A 17,415-nucleotide genomic window follows, 5' to 3' on the forward strand; every position below is an offset into this window, starting at 1 on the left:
ATGAGGTATTTGCTTTCCACAAGAAATACAATTATTGACTTTTACTGACATCGGTTTAGAGCAAGAAAAAGTTTCCCCAACTGGGTACTTAGCTTTAGTTGAAGACTTTGGTTCTGAAACTCGAAAATGAAAATTTCAGGAGTCGACCAACTGGCACTTGCGAACTGATTCTGCTTCGGGCACAGCATGGTAAGAAAGACTGATGTAATGGCGTCGGCTGCATGCTTTATACTCCTGACTACCTGACGTCATGGAAGATGAGACAGCAACCAACGAAGGACCCAAGACTTTTATAATCAGGCCGACTGAAGGCTACTGCAAGCAGATAACCTAAATGTGATGACTGCAACAGTGAAACACGAAGAACATCTTAAATGGCATCTCCTTAAACTTGAAAGAAGACAAGAAAAAAAGGAGAACCCTCTAAGTTAAACGGGTTTAGAAGAGGAGAAAGGCCAGAGAGAAAGACGGTTAGTCCACAACAAATGCAAATCACTCGGATGGAATAGGGAAGGTAGAAAAACCAAGGGACAACTACTATTTCAAGTTAGATAAGATAAATAAGAGATTTTCTTTCAAAAAATATAAGAAATAGAAAAACACTTAGCCTGAGCCAGTATTCGCAATGTTGACGCGGTAAACAAGATATGGGTAACTACCTCTAGGCATGCTTGATAGGAGATAGCCTCGAGCCAGTAAAAGCTCTTGAGCTATAGTGTACCGCTGAGTCGGAGCCAAAGATTGTCTCCGAACCCAAACAGCAAGTATGAAGGCGAGATATGGACAACATAACATCAAATGTTAAATAAATAAGCTGCAAGTTTTTTTGTTCGTTCAGCTTCTCAGGAGTTGGAGAGATTAAAAAAGTAGAACACTTAACTTCCTTCCTTCAGTCTTAAAATCTGATGTCTGTTAAAGGACTGAAAGAAAAGGAGTCCAGACTAAAATACTACTATGAATGATGTATTCTCACTGTACCCTTCTGTTCTTTAAAGTTCCACATAGAAGTTTACAATGTTAATGAATCTGGAAAGCTGCTGAGAAAAAATGGGGGGCATTTGTTTTGCAAAACAAATATATCTCAGAGGCCATGCTGAATACAGAAACAGACATGGCAAGAGGTAGTCGGAGAGGTGTTGAGGCAAATATCTCCGGTTTCCTAAGAGAGACTTCCATAAGCAAATGAGCTAAATACTGTTCATCATGAAAGACTGCCTGAAGGAAACATATTTGTAGCAGTTTCTAGTACATCAGCAATAAAATAGAAAATCAGATTCTCACAAACATTAGACAAACTAAAAAAAAAAAAAAAAAAAAAAGTTACACTTAAGAAGACCAGTAAGTAATAAGGAATGGAATGTGATTTTGAACTGCAGATGTTTTGGCTTTACACATAACACAACAAAAATTAAAAGTAGTGAAATAAAGCAGCTTGAACTAATCTACAAGAGTAATATTTTTTTCACTGGTGCAATGCCCAGAAATGAAATACTGGAAATATATTTTTTAAGTTATCTAACACCTGTAGTTATGTAAAAGGCTTTACTTCAAAGTAGAGTGACACATCTTTAATTTTTAAAAGAGAAAAACTTTCCTCACTTGTCTAGAGGAAAGCAGTTTTTAGTACTTAATAAATAAGCATCTATCCAGGCATGTCTAAGGGTCAACTCCCGGTGATTTCTCCTGTCTACCTGATGAATCTGGGCATCTTGGGGGCAATGCAGCAATTGCCTCATGTACACAGACAACCCTCTCCTCCTACCACCCAACACTACAACTTGTGAGAGATGCACTTATACTGCCAAACTGGAAGCAAAGCTCTCGTCACCCAAGACTGGACTAGACAGTCAAGAGGAGAAGGTAACCATTTGCACCACACCACACTCATCACATAGTCCCTCAAAACCTACACCACCAAAACACACACATAGAAACACAAAACACATACCCACATTCGCGGAGGCTCTCAATAAAAACCTGCCCAAGCATCAGGGACCTCCAAAGCAGAAACACAAGCAAATTCCACCCCCCAACACAACCCAAATGACACATAGCCCACAAACTCAGTGTGCCACTCAACCACAGCCCATAAGGCATAACAACGTACCCAACACTCTAGTCATAGGTGACTCTATAGTCAGGCACACTGATGCTCCACTCACCAGGCTAAACAAGGAGAAAGTTACTGTCAGCTGCCTGTCAAGTGCCAGGATCCGCCACATAATGCACGCACTCAGGTCACTCCACAATTACAAATATGACACTGTCATTATCCATGTTGGTGTGAATGACCTGAGACGTACCTCCCTGGACTACATGAAAAGAGACATGGAGGAGCTCTCCGATCTTGTAGCCCAGGCAGGTATGACCCTGGCCCTGAGTAGCATCCTGCCATCACCCAGAATGATGTCACAGTACAAGGACAAAATGATCGACTTCAACAATTGGCTAAGCTTCTGGTGTCATTCTAAGGGGATCCGGTATTTCTCTGCCTGGGACGACATGATTGACAGACCACAATGCTTTGCCAGAGATGGCTTGCACCTGTCTCCCTTGGGATTCCGGATACTGGCTAAGGCTCTTGCCACCCCTATATTGCCTTTTTTAGGCAGGGTTCAAATGACAAATTCACCACCGTAACAGGTACAAGCAAGCAAAATCTGAGGGTAATGCTACTTAATGCTAGAAGTCTAAACCTCAAAATGCACTCACTCGAGGCACTCCTTAAAATAGAGAACATTGAAATCTGTGCAGTGAGAAAGACCTGGTTCAAAGCTCCAGAGAGCAGCCCTGCATTACCAGGCTATAATTCATACCACACCTTTTGGCCACCTAACCCAGAACGAAGCACTAAAGGTGGAGGCGTGTCCATATTCATTAAGGATATCCACACCTCCAGGCTACTTGCACAGCATAATGCATCCGAGATTATCCAAGTGCAACTAACTCTGGGTAAGACCACAATCCAAACTGTAGCTTGCTACAGACCCCCCATCATGCCCCAGGATTCCCACTCCTCATTTCTTGATACACTGGAAAGTATTAGGTTACAACCTAACACCCTAATAATGGGCGATTTCAACTACCCCACCATTAACTGGGAAAACTACTCATGTACCAACTCTTTTGCTCAACGTTTTCTGGAATTCATAAATTCCAATGCCTTGGATCAACTTATTCACACCCCCACCAGGGCCAGCAATATCCTAGACCTGGTCATTACCAACATGGGCAACTGGTATTCCACACCAGAGGTCAATTCCTCGTTGGTCAGATCCGACCACAAGCTAATCACCCTAGACATCCACATCCCGCCCCCACCCACAATTAGGGAAACCACCGTAAAAAACTTCTCCAAAGCCAACTTCACACTTCTTAAGACAGAAGTGGCAAACTTCATGACACCCATGCAGACGGACAATAGAGGTACTACTGCTGAATCCTACACAAATGCACTTTATAAGCACTTACACGAGTGCATGGATCATGCTATCCCTAATAGAACCAAGATGCTATCCTCCAAAAAAAGGAAGCCAATCTGGTGGTTCTCTGCCATAAACAAACTCTACAACAGAAGAAAGAAACTGTTGCAAAAAAAGAGTAAAATTCCATGACTGGAGGAACTCCCTGGTCAACCTCAGTAAGAAGTTGAGATCCCTCATAAAACCCTCCAAAGCTAGTTAAGAAAACAAAATTGCCACTGACTCTAAAGACAACCACAAAGCATTCTATAGCTATGTCAAGAATCTCAATGGCAACACTCAGATCTGCTCTGAGTTAACAGCACAATGGCACTAAATATACAGAACCAACTGATATCGCCAACATCTTGGCAGATAGGTTCAGTGCTAACTTTACCCCCTCTCACCCCCTAGAGGAGGGCCCATCTCTATACCGGAAGAATGCAACATTCCTGTAATCGTGGCTACACAGGTAAAAAACACACTCTCCAAAGCCAAGAACACAGCATCCATGGGACCTGACAATATCCCAGGCTGCGTTCTACACGAACTACAGAATGAACTGGCACCCTACCTAAGTACCATGTTCAGTCATAGCCTCACCTCAGGCTTTGTGCCCACTGAATGGCGCACTGCAACGGTTATCCCACTCCACAAAGGGGGAGCAACAACGGACCCTGGGAACTACTGCCCCATTAGCCTGATGATCCTGGTCTGCAAGGCCATGGAACATAGCATCATGGAACTCAAACAAAGACATTGGTAATCTCCAAACTCTGGACCCTACCCAGTTCAGATTTGTAAAAGGCAGATCATGTCTCCTAAACCTGAGTGACTTCTTTGAAGCAGTCACCAAAGCCATAGATGAGGGTAAGGTGGTTCACACAGCTTATCTAGATCTCGCCAGAGCTTTCGACACCATCCCCAACTCTGGAGTTACAGATAAGCTCACTAAACTAGGTACAAATCCCTATGTCACAAGATGGACTGCCAACTGGCTCATGGACAGAACCCACACTGTGAAAGTAGCAGACTCCAAATCTGACTTCAGACCAGTGACAAGTGGAGTACCACAGGGTTCAGTCCTGGGTCCTCTCCTGTTTGGTATCTACTTCTCTGAAGTACAGGCTAATACAGAAGGTCTTTGGCTAACAAAGTTTGCAGATGACTGCAAACTAGGAGCCATAATCGAAACTCCTAACGATGTGGACATACTACAAAATGGCCTCACTGAGACAGATGCCTGGTGTCAAAGCCATGGCCTGAAGCTCAATGCCAAAAAAGTGTATTGTCACCCCCTTTGGTAAAAACTCTGTACCCATGAACTACCACATAGCTGGTAGTCTACTTAACGACGAAATGTGATAAGAGACCTTGGGACACAGGTGGACAGTAGTCTCTCCTTTGATAATCACATCGCCACAGTGGTCAGGATATCCTTCTACATGGCTCACCTCATCACAAAAGGTTTCTCATCCAGAAAAAAAAGTGGTCATTGTTCCCCTCTACTCATCACTCATTAGACCCAATATAGTGTACAACGCCCCTTTTGGTATGTACCTCACAAGACATCTAAGACGGCCACAGAAATACCTCACAAAGAGGATTACTGGCCTCAAACAGATGCCCTACGCAGACCGTCTCAAAAAACTCCAGCTTTACTCCATCACATATCGCCTACTCAGAGGTGATCTCTGCCTAACATACAAAGCTGTGTCAAACCCAGAGCTGTTGGACATGCTCCACTTGAAGAAAAGTACAGTTGTGTACACCTACCATAAATGTAGATGTTCGAGTGTCTTCACTGTTGCAGTCATAACTGTAGGGTGCTCCTGCCGGCAGGCAGCCCGAGGTCGGCCAGAATCCCAAAGTCTGGGTCCGGCGTCGGCTGTACATGCCAGTACCCTGACGTCAGTACGCTCTGGTACATAGCCCTCAGCCGACGCCATCTTCTCCAGCCTTTCTTGCCCTAGATGTCAGAAGTCCCCCAATAAATCAAAACAAAATGAATCCACCAAGGAAACACAAATACACCACAAAGGAGAGAAAAAGAGGGGATAGGAGGGAGGAATGACTGCAACAGTGAAGACACTCGAACATCTACATTTATGGTAGGTGTACACAACTGTACTATGTTCATCGTGTTTCACTGTTGCAGTCATAACTGTAGGGTGGAATCCCAAAGCAGAGGAAAAAAGGGGGGAGGTTTAGACAGAAGAAGGGGCAGCAAGAAGACCCTGCAAAACAGCAGAGGCAAAGCCTGCCCTGGTCTTAGAATATAAAGGGAGATTGTAATGCTTGGAAAAAGTATGCACAGAACTCCAAGTGGCAGCTTCCAAAATATCCTTGGTAGGAACTCCCCTGAGAAAAGCTGTAGAAGTAGCAGCTGCTCTAGTAGAATGACTTCTCACAGTACCTGGAAACTGTTTCCCATGATGAGTGTAACAAAATCTTATTCCATAAGAAATCCATTTGGAAATAGTTTGTTTGGAAATAGCCTTACCAAGAGAACTGGAGGCAAAAGAAACAAACAATTGGTTAGATTTTCTGAAGTCTTTAGTCTTGTCCAAATAAAATCGTAACTGTCTGTGCACGTCCAAGGAATGCAAAATCCTTTCCCCTTTATTCTGAGGATTAGGAAAGAAGGTAGGAAGGTGAATTGTTTGATTTAAAGCCACTTTCGAAATCACCTTAGGCATGAAAGTAGGATTGGTTCTCAAGGATACTCTGTCCTGGTGGAAAATAAGGAATGGTTCCACAGCCATGAGAGCTTGCAACTCTGAGACCCTTCTGGCAGAAGTCAAAGCTAACAAAAGAACTGTCTTCCAAGATAAAAACTTAATATCTGAAGAAGCAGCAGGCTCAAAAGGAGGCAAAGTAAGTTTTTCCAAAACATAATTAAGATCCCAAGCAGGAACAGGAGTAGTCCTGGGAGGCCTTAAATTCTTAGCTCCTCTCAGGAATTGTCTCACCAAAGGATGAGAAAAAACAGGGGGATCAGTACTGAAATGAGCAGAAATAGCAGAAGCATGAATCTTAATGGAAGAAAAAGACAGTCCATCAGACAAAAGATTCGAAAGGTAAAGCAAAATAGAAGAGAGATCAGGTACCAGAGGGTCCAAACCTCGGCCCTGCATCCAAATGCAAAATCTCTTCCATTTAGAGGCATAGGATTTCCTAGTGCTAGGCCGTCTAGCTTCCAAAAGAACATCCAAAACTTGTTTGGGAAGACTAGAAGAAATCAAATTCCTTTGAAGAGCCAAGCTGCCAGGCAAAGGGTCTTGAGATTGGAATGTAGCAACTGACCCTGATGCTGGGACAGAAGAGAAGGGTTCAGAGGGAGAATCCAAGGAGGCTCCAAGAACAGGTGCCTTAAAGTTGGATACCAAAACTGTCGAGGTCAATTCGGAGCAATCAAGATGAGGAATTTGGGCTTGTCCTGTTTTATCTTTAGTAATACCCGAGGAAGTAGAGGAAGAGGAGGGAAGGCATAACCCGAAAGGTTTTTCCAGCTGAAGGACAGGGCATCCACATTCCAAGCTGTTTTGTGGAATGACCTGGTGCAAAAGTGAGGCAGCTGATGATTGAGATGGGATGCAAACAGATCTATCTGGGGGCATCCCCAAACTGCAGTAATCCTGTTGAATAAGTTGGTGTCTAGCATCCATTCGTGAGTATCCACAATGTTCCTGCTCAGGCTGTCTGCTAAGAGATTCTGTTCTCCTGGTATGAATTGGGCCTGGAGATGTAGATTCAGATTTAGAGCTGTGTCCCATAAAGCCATAGCTAGTCTGCAAAGGGGGTACGAATGAGAGCCCCCCTGCTTGTTTATGTACCACATGACTGTGGTGTTGTCTGTGCAGATCAAAAGAGGCCCTGGATGCAAAAGGTGCTTGAAGGCTAGAAGAGCATTTTGAACTGCCAACATTTCCTTCAGATTGATGTGCCAGTGAAGATGATCCTTTGTCCAGGTTCCCTGCTGGCAATTGCCTAGAAAATGTGCTCCCCAAGCATAATCCGATGCGTCCATGGTTATGATTTGAGAAGGTTGAGGAAGACGGAAAGGCTTTCCTTCGTTTAAAGCACACACCCTGGACCACCAAAGGAACTCCTTTTGGAGGCAGGGGATCAGAGGAATCAGAGTGTCCAGATCGTGGTAATGCTGCGACCACACACTTTTCAGATACCATTGAAGCTTTCTCATATGAAGCCTTGCATTTGGAATCAACAGAATGCAGGAAGCCATGTAGCCCAGTGCCTGCAGGAATTTCCTTGCAGTGAGCTGAGGTAGAGTTGCCAAAGTCTTGAAAATTGAAGCCAGCTGTATTTGTTTTTCTGTAGTGAGGAAGGCCCTTTGTAAGGTTGTGTTTAAAAGGGCTCCCAGGAATACCATTTGCTGAGAAGGGATCAGATGTGACTTTTTTGTTTTCACTGAAAATCCCAACAGGAGGAGAAGACGTTGAACAAAATCCAGATGTTGAAGTAAAAGATCCTTGCTGTCTGCCTGAATAAGGCAGTCATCCAAATAAGGGTAAATCTGAATCCCCTGGAGTCTGCAATAAGCCACTACTGGTGCCAGGCACTTGGTAAAGACTCTGGGCGCAGTAGATAAACCAAAGGGCAGTACAGAGAATTGATAGTGTCTCGAACCTGCCTTGAACCTGAGGAATTTCCTGCGTTCCTGCCTGATGGGAATGTGTAAATAAGCTTCCTTTAGGTCCAATGTCACCATCCAGGCGTCCTGAGAGAGCATTGGAATCAGCTGCTGCAGAGTAAGCATCTTGAATTTTGGAATTTCCAAAAGGTGTTTAACACAGAAAGGTCCAGAATAGGTCTCCATGAGCTTTGTTTTCTCGGAACCAGAAACAGTCTCGGATAAAACCCTTTTCCCATCTCTGAGAGTGGAACAGGCTCTATGGCTCTCATGGCCAGAAGAGCATCCACTTGATTTAAGGCCTCTGACCATTGATGTTTTGGCAGATCTGGCCAACCGAAAGCTCTTGGCAAGGTATGAAAGTGGAAGTTGTAGCCTTTTAAAATCACGTCCAATACCCATTTGTCCTGGGTAATATGAGTCCAATTTCCGTAAAAAAGAGAAAGTTTTCCTCCGAGAGGGGCATCCAGGTAAAGAGGTCCTGTAGCCCAACCTAGAGAGTCATTGAGTTTGCTTTCTTTGAGATTGGGATCTGTCTTCTCCCCTTCTAGGTGAAGAAGCAGTCCATTGTCTTGATCTGTAGGAGGCCTGAGCTTGGCCACGACCTCTGGAGCGTCTATATCTTCCCCTTTGAGGCCTGTCAGACGTGGGAAAGGACCAATTTTTGGAGGGCCAATTCCTGGAAAATCTAGGTGGCTGAACTTGCAAGAAATCTTTCACAGTTTGCATAGATTTTGCCTTTTCTTCCATCTTTTTAATAACCTCCTCAGCCTTAGATACAAAAAGAACATCATGCTGAACAGGGGCATCCAACAATTTAGCCTTAACCTGTTCAGCTAAACTTTGTTCACGAAGCCAAGCATGTCTCCTGATAACAGTACCAGAGGCTGCGGCCCTGCAAGAAGCATCCAAAGCATCAAAACCACAATGCAAGCTATGCTTGTTCAGTTGTTCAGTTGCATGCAATACATCCTGTAGTTCCTTATCTTCTGCACATGCAGGAAGGGAAGCAAGCTTTTGCTTTAAAACAGACAAAAGAAATTGCTGATACTTAAACATATGAAAATGGCAATTTAAAGCCCTAACAGAAAGGGTAGCAGAAGTGTATACCTTTTTGCCCCACCTGTCTAAGGCACGAGAATCCTTCTCAGAGGGAATAGGATTCTTAGAAGAAGCAACTTTAGCAGCCTTAGAACCCTGAGAAATAGTTTCAGGATCTGCAGAAGGATTCTTAAATAAGAACAAATGAGACTCAGGAACCCTATAAAACCTATCAGGCTTAGAGGGAGCAGGAGGCATGGAATCAGGATTCAAATTAGCCTCAGAAAAAACATCATCCACAATGTCAAGAACAGGAGGGATAGCTAAAGGCCTATGTTGAGGAAGAAGAAGGAATTCTCTAAGCCTCTTCTTGGAAGCAGAATAATCCTGACCTTCCCAATGAAAATGTTCCCTCATCTCATGTAAGGTTTCCCCAAAAGAAAAATCTTCAGGCGGAGAGGCAGAGGGCAAGGAGTCCTCAGCATCCGAATCCTCATAAGGAGGAAAAGAATATTCCTGATCAGAGGAAGAGACAGAAGATATAGAAGCCTGGTCAGAGGAATCCATAGGAACATCCTGTCGAGGCCTTTTCTCGGGGGGGGGGGTGAGAACCCCTAATCATAGAAAGCAAATCTTCAGCCATCCTTAACAATTGCTTCTGTGTCCTGGGAGTAGATTCAGAAGAAGCTTGAGCAGGAGCTTTAGACTTAACAGGAGTCTTTGACTTTGCCTTTGCCTTTGAAAAAGTGATGTGAGTAGGCCTGAATACCCCCTCAGAAGCTGGTACCTGCACAGCGGTTCCGGACCCATCCGAGGGAGCGACGTCCGAAGGTCCTGCAGCAGATAAAATAGAAGGCCTTGATGGCTCCCCATGGGAGTCCGTATCGGCCATCGGTTCAGAAGTGGCGGACGACAGGGGCTGCAAAAGCGCCTCACTGACGACAGCCGAACCGGACGCCGGCTCCAGCTGCAACAAGTCCTGTTTGGACCTCGGAGGCCTGTCCTTGTCTTTGTGCTTCTTTTGAATTCCGGTAGTGTCCGACGACATTCTGTAATTGAAGCGTCTGCCAAAATAATTCAAAGCCCAGTCGTACCTGCGTTTGATAGTACGAGAATTAAACCTGGCACAGAACCGACAACAAGAAACGTCGTGGTCAGGGCCTAAGCAAGGTAGACAATAAGAGTGGAAATCTTTATGAGGTATTTGTTTCCCACACGTAATACAATTATTAACTTTTTCTGACATCGGAGGAACAAGAAAAAGATTCCCCAACGGGGTACTTAGCTTTGAGAAGAGAAGTAAGAACTTCGGACCGACAACACCAAAAAACGCTGTACGAAAAATGCCAACCAACGACTTGCGAGCTGCTTTCCACCGCACGGCAAGAAAGACTGGAGAAGATGGTGTCGGCTGAGGGCTATGTACCAGAGCATACTGACGTCAGGGTACTGGCATGTACAGCCGACGCCGGACCCAGACTTTGGGATTCTGGCCGACCTCGGGCTGCCTGCCGGCAGGAGCACCCTACAGTTATGACTGCAACAGTGAAACACGATGAACATTCCCAATCCCTCCGAGCTACATGCTCTAGGGACCTGAACCTTGTCACCACAATAAACCGAACATGCTGGAGGGATAGATTCCTGTCCCAGAGACTTCCCATACTCTGGAACAGACTACCTATCTATGTCAAACAGAGCTCCTCATTAGCACCCTTCAAGAAAAATCTTGATGATTGGATGGGAGATAGGAAATTCACCCCGGGGATCACTTCTGTGGCTCTGCTTGACAGGGGCACAGGAAAATAATTTTCTTGGGTGGCGAAAGACAGGGTACATTTTTGGATAGGCTTATATAGGCCCTAGGGCCAATAGCCTAGTACCTACCTATGAACCTATAAGCACACAGCTTTAAAAGTCAGGTGCATCTAGTCTATGCCAATGAGAATTTACTTCATGAAGTTCCATAAACTGCATCACTACAGTCTGAAATAAATGCTGATGAAGCTGGCTGCATGCAGTTGGTGACCATCTTATTTAGCCCATCATGAATATTTGGCTATTAAATATCTCTTTTTTGGGGGAGGAATACCTTTTATAACCCATTTAAGATGAGCATTCCTTGAAATATTTTCTATAGGAAAGCCAGATGACAGACTCATTATCCAACCTACTACCAGCCAAAACGGGAAGAGATTTAATCTAACCTGATCAAGTTTTCATCTTCTTCAAACTCAAACTGCTTAAGGGGTTAGCTCTTTTCCTCTTTTTAACAGGAATAATAACAGAAGTAGAGTTCAGGTTCAGCTGTCACAGATCATCTTGCCTTTTGCACCAAGGAGAAAAGCAGTTGGCAATCGAAAGAAAAAAAGTTATGTACTCACCATAACATTCCATCTGAGTAGTTGTACTTCATTTGTCTTCAACCTGTGGGAATACGGATACGTATCGGATAAGAGCCGTCAAATATTACTAGCATCAGCTCCGAGCTCCAGACTCCTCCCCTTACTCATAATACACCTCCACTGCCTTCCATCCTCAGATTGAGTTTGCTGAACTTATACTGGGAACCCGACCTGATAATATACTTGTGACCTATACTGCAGCCCATAGGCTGACCATGTGCCAAAGTCCGTGGAAAGGAGGGAGGGACAGTTGAAGACAAATGAAGTACAGCTACTCAGATGGAATGTTATGGCAAGTACATAACTTCTTTATCTGAAGTAGTCTACTTCATTTGGTCTTCAACCTGTGGGACAGAGTCCCCAGCTACCAAAAGTCCTGGGAAGCCCTCATGGAAGGCTATTCCAGAGCATCGCGGAACCAAAGGATGCTCTCCTTCTGGAAATCAAATCCAATTTGTAATGAGAAATAAATGTATGAGATGAGGACCAAGTAGCTGCAGAGCAAATGTCATCCAAAGACACTCTAGACCAGAAAGCAGCAGATGTGGTCACGGACCTAGTGGAATGAGCTTTTACCTGACCTGGAGGAGACATTCCTCTGTCCTTGTAGACCTGCAGGATGCATGACAAAATCCATCTAGCTATAGTGACCTTGGAGATTGTTTTCTTCTGTAAACCCTTTTTGGGGAAACCTAACAACTGATCAGATTCATGGAAATTTTTAGTCCTGTGTAAATAGAATCGTAACTGTCTATGAAAATCCATCATGTGTAGTTTGTATTCCATCTTGTTCGTAAAATTGGGAAAGAGCACAGGCAAATGTATAGTCTGACTGATATTGACTGATGATGCCACCTTAGGAAAAAAAGATGTATTGGTCTGAAGGGAAACTCTGTCTTTATGAAAAATCATGTACACAAGTTTGATGGACAAGGCCTGTAATTCTGAAACCATTTTAGCAGAGGTGATAGCTACCAGAAAAGCTGTTTTCCACAACAAAAATTTTAGATCTGCAGTTGTGGCAGGCTCGAAAGGCGGAGCGACCAGAGCTTGGAGAACCAAAGTAAGGACCCACAGATGAACAGGATCATTGACCGGGGGGGGGGGGGACTTAGCAAAAATGCTCCTTTGATAAAGGCTTTACACAGTCTGTAAGATGCTACAGATGCAGAATTCTTCCCCACATGAAAATGGGACATGGCAGCCAACTGAACTTTGACAGTAGAAGAACTAGCTCTGTGCTGGAAATATCAGCTAGAAAATCAAGAATAGTGGAAATAAGAGCCGTGAAAGGGTCTAAACTCCTCTGAGACACCCAGAAAGAAAAACATTTCCACTTGATGCGATAAACCATTCTGTTCGAAGACTTATGAGCAGCTACCAAAATTGATCTAACGGAGGAAGATAGTCTGGGAGTCCTAGCAATTACAGGAACTGGAGCAGCCAAGCCGTGAGCTTCAGACTGTCCAGACTCGGATGACGCACCCCCGAGGGGTGTGAAATCAAATCCTGAATGGGATCTAGGATCCAAGGTGGAGCAAGAACATGAGACCAAAGAAGGGAAACCATACCTGGCGAGGCCAGAATGGTATCACCTTGCTCCCCAGTCGACAAGCTTGCTGCAGAAACCTCGGAATGAGAGGTACTGGTGGGTAAGCATACAGAAGACCGGGAGGCCAAGCATGAACTAGAGCATCTCTGGGGTACTCCCCCAGCAGGAGGTTCAGAGCAAAAAACTTGCTGCACTTCACGTTGGAAAGAGATGCGAAGAGATCCCAGCAAGGCTGACCCCACTCGCTGAAGATCTGTTCCGCTACTGACAGATTCAGAGACCACTCGTAAGGCATCAGAATGGTCCGACTTAGCCTGTCTACTAGGATGTTGGACCGTCCTGGAATGTGCGTTGCGATGAAAAAGTGACCAGTGGAGATTGCCCATTCCCACACTCTCATGGCCTCGTGACAAAGGGGGTAAGATCTGGTCCCTCCCTGTTTGTTGATATACCAGACTACTGACAAGTTGTCTGACTAAATGGCAATTGTCCTCAGAGGAAGAAAGGCATGAAGGGCCTGCAACGCTAGAAGGACCACCATCATCTCTAGGACATTGATATGCAAGCTGGTCTCTACTGGAAACCACAGGCCTTGGACTGTCCTACCCGAACAATGCCCCCCCACCAGAGTTGGGAGGCATCCGTGGTCACTGTGGTTTGGGCCGGGGCTGGAACAAAGGGTCGTTCCTCCAAAATGTCCGGAGAGCTCATCCACCATATGAGGGACAACAGACACACTCGACTTAGGTGAATAGGATAAGTCAATGGCAGTTCCAACAGGGACCATTGAACTGCTAGAGTCCACTGAAGACTCCGCTTGTGTAGCCGAGCACATGGAAGAAGAGTTATGGTCGCTGCCATTGAGCCTAGGGCCCTCAACACTGATTCCGCCATTGGGAGGTGAGAACAGGGAGACATGCATCCTGAGGTTTTGAACCCTCTCCGAGGTCAGGAATATTTTGCACTGAAGAGTATCTATCCTGGCCCCAATATTGTCCATCACCTGTACAGGATCTAGGAGAGATTTGGATGTGTTGATTGTGATGCCCAACCTCAGGGCAAGTGTCAAAGTAATCCCTGGTTTGGGAGAGTAGACGCCTGGTGGGAGTAGTGAGGAGCTAATCGTCCAGGTACGGATAGACCTGAATCCCCTGAAGCCTCAGGTGAGGAGCTACAACCGCTATCACTTTGGTAAACACCCTGGGGGCTGTGGTGAGACCAAAGGGTAGGGCTCGAAATTGATAATGACTGGCTCCTAGCCAGAAGCGGAGGAACTTCCTGGAGCTTCTGTGCATTTTTATGTGACAGCAAGCATCCTGGAGGTCTAACGAGCACATTCAGTGGCTCTCTTGCAGGAACAGCATGATGGACTGTAGCATGACCATCCGGAACTTTTCTTTGGCAACAGACATGTTCAGGGTAGAGAGGTCCAGAATGGGCCTTAAGTCCCCCGTTTTCTTTGGCACCAAAAAGAACCTGGAGTAGAAGCCCGATCAGGACTGACGTGGGGGGACAGTTCAGATGGCTCGTTTTACTAGCAGCATGGAAATTTCCTGTGCTGCTGCCTCCCTTTGCATGGGTGGAATGTACGGGAGGTGTCTGGGAGATATGGGGTAATATCCACTGGATACGATTTGAAGCACCCAGCAGTCCGTTGTTATGGACTCACATGATGCTGGGTGCAAGGAAAATCGTCCCCCGACTGCCTCCAGAGTAGAACTGTCCGGCAACCCCTCAGGGTTGCTGCCCGGGTCTGTCCAAGAACGGCTCTCGAGACCTGAAGTTCTGTGGACCCTCTCTGCCTCTGGGCCAGTGTCCATTCTGTCCCCCTCTGCCTCTAGGGGAAGAAGAGCCCTGAGTGTCTCGGGAATACTGAGACTTCCAGAACCACATCTTCTTTTGCCCTCTCTGGTTCCAGGAAAAAGACCTTTGAAGGTTATTGAAGCAGATTCCAACAGCAGACAGTGTCTTCCCGTCCTTCTTACACTGGACTAGTGTCTCCTTGACAGACTTACCGAAGAGTGTAAAGCTGTCATAAGGGGCATTGGCAAAAGACGCCTTTTAAAGGGTTCAGAAAAGTGACACAACCTGAACCAGGCATTACGGCTCATGGACACGCCGGACCCAGCTGCCCTAGCTGCTCCTTCCGTAGCATGGGAGAGGAGTTGCATGGACGTATTTGATACCACTTTTAGTGTGGCCATTTTCACGGAGAACAAAGCCTTGTCCTCCTGCAACATGGACTTGGGGGGAAGACACCTCCAGCTCCTTTACAAGGTCACGCTGGAGTCTAGTAACATTGGCCAAGTAATCCAGCTCCTCGATCGAAAAGGTAGCTGAAGCATACATCCGCTTTCCTAGGCGGTCCATCATCCATGACTCCCAGTCAGGAGGGTGGACTGAGGAACTCTCCTGAACAAGTTCCTTCCTAGTGGCTGCTGCTACCACCATGGTATCCACAGGGGAGTCCTTATTCCGGGATGGCCTGTCAATGGGGGCGGGGCTTAAAATTTTAACGGGTCGCTTTGGGATAGGCTGCATGGTCTCCAGTTCCATCCACGCCCACGAGGTGACCAAATCCACTAAAGGATCCACGGGAGGGGACACCCAGGAAGTAGACGGGCCCGTGCCCCGAAAGCCTCCAGGAACACAGACTCATCAGAAGATGGCTTGGGGGAAGACCAGTCCCCCCGCTGGCGCAGGATCTCCATGATGTCTCCGAAGGAGACATCCTCGGGAGGTGATCTGGGGGAACCCTCTCCATCATCTAAATGTGCCCTTGGTGAGGGACTCAGGAGAGTCTAAGTGCCTCCTCCTGCACGTATGCTTGCGAGGCACATCTCCAGTGGGGCTCTCCTGGGAGTGCTCGCAAGCTATCTGTTCCTCAGAGGGAACCCTCTGGGGCTCAGAGTATGGTCTGTCCCTCTGGTAAGACAATGGGGACCATAGACAGAGCCGAGGTGGGTCTGGGAGGAGTCCCAGGGGGGCAGTCAGGGGTCTCGATCTGACAGAGTGGACCCTTTCTACCACAAAAGCTGAAGGAGAGTGGACCTCCTGGGAAGCTAATAAGGAGGCCGGTCTCCCCAGGTCTGACGTGAGAATCAGAGCCAGACCCGAAGTGGACAGAGCTCCGAGGGAGGGGACCCGACTCAACAAAGTCGGAGCCAATGGAAAAGGTTCCACTCCCTCGGATCCGACACCCAAGTTCTGGCTCTGAGAGCAGCTCGAATCAGAAATGCTCCAGGCAGCTGTCGACGTTGAGGAAACAAGTACAGTCGGCGCCAACCCCCTGACCATGACCAACCTCAGATCAGAGTACTCCGAAGCCGAAGATCAGATCGGGGAAGGAGAAATGGGTTAAAAGAAAGGAAACGAGCTCCCCCCTCCAGAGGGAGAGGGCTGGCAAGACCCCCATCTGGATCTGTGTACGGATAAAGCGCCTCATCATCTTATCCAGATCCATATCCGATGAGGGCAGGTTGACCGTGACGAGGCCACGGATTCCGACCTGGTGGGTCGGGGAACCGAGGCCCGAGAGACTGGACATGGCTCCTCCAGCTCCTGGGAGAACCTCAGAGACTAGAGCCGAGGGGAGTCATGGATCCGTGCTGACTTGCTTGGAGAAAAGAGGTCAGGGGACCTCTCTTTTCCTTCATCCTCGACTCTCTCTTCTTTTCTCTGCCTCTCTTCTGCTCCGCTACTACAGGCTTAGATGCAGGAGTTTGAGTCCCAGCCTGGGAGGGAGGGAGGGAGGAGAGGCCAGAGGAAGAAAGAGGGAGAGGCAGTCAGAGCAGCCTTTGTAATTGAAGTCGAAGACGAGGAAGGAGGGTCGGTAGAAGGAAGAAGACCTTTGAGGGCCAACTTGGCTTTTCTATCATTTAAAGCTCGAGGGTTGAACCCAGCACAAATGGAGCAATCCACACTAAGGTGGGCCACACCCAAGCACAACACACACAGAGTGTGGCCATCCACTGGGGAGGGCTTATGACCACACTCTGTGCAGCACTTAAAGACAAGCTTTTCAGCCATCCTGAGAGAAAGAAAGAAAGCCTTAAAAAAGGCAGGCAAAAAACTTTCTTAAACACATACACACCCACTCACCGCGCTAGTTTATAGACAACACTGAGGGGGGAGGGGCACCACAGAATGAACTACTCTATTTACCTAATCAGACTAACACTCAACACCAAAGCGATGGTAGGGGAGACGGGGTCCCTAAACTAATCTAGATTGACAAAAAAGAATGAAAGTTCTTAATTTATAGTAGTTAAATAACCCACTGCTAGCTGGAGCTCAGAAGAC

General features: G+C 46.4%; 1 protein-coding gene across 1 annotated transcript in view; it reads right to left on the reverse strand.

The window, feature by feature from the left end:
- The window catches only part of LIAS (lipoic acid synthetase), a 917,328-nt gene that overhangs the window by 571,421 nt on the left and 328,492 nt on the right, over window positions 1-17,415 (reverse strand). The gene's annotated exons all lie outside the window — the stretch shown is intronic.

This window comes from Protopterus annectens, chromosome 2.part1 (assembly GCF_019279795.1).
Source record: "Protopterus annectens isolate FY-2018-M chromosome 2.part1, PAN1.0, whole genome shotgun sequence".
Taxonomy (NCBI): Eukaryota; Metazoa; Chordata; order Ceratodontiformes; family Protopteridae; genus Protopterus; species Protopterus annectens.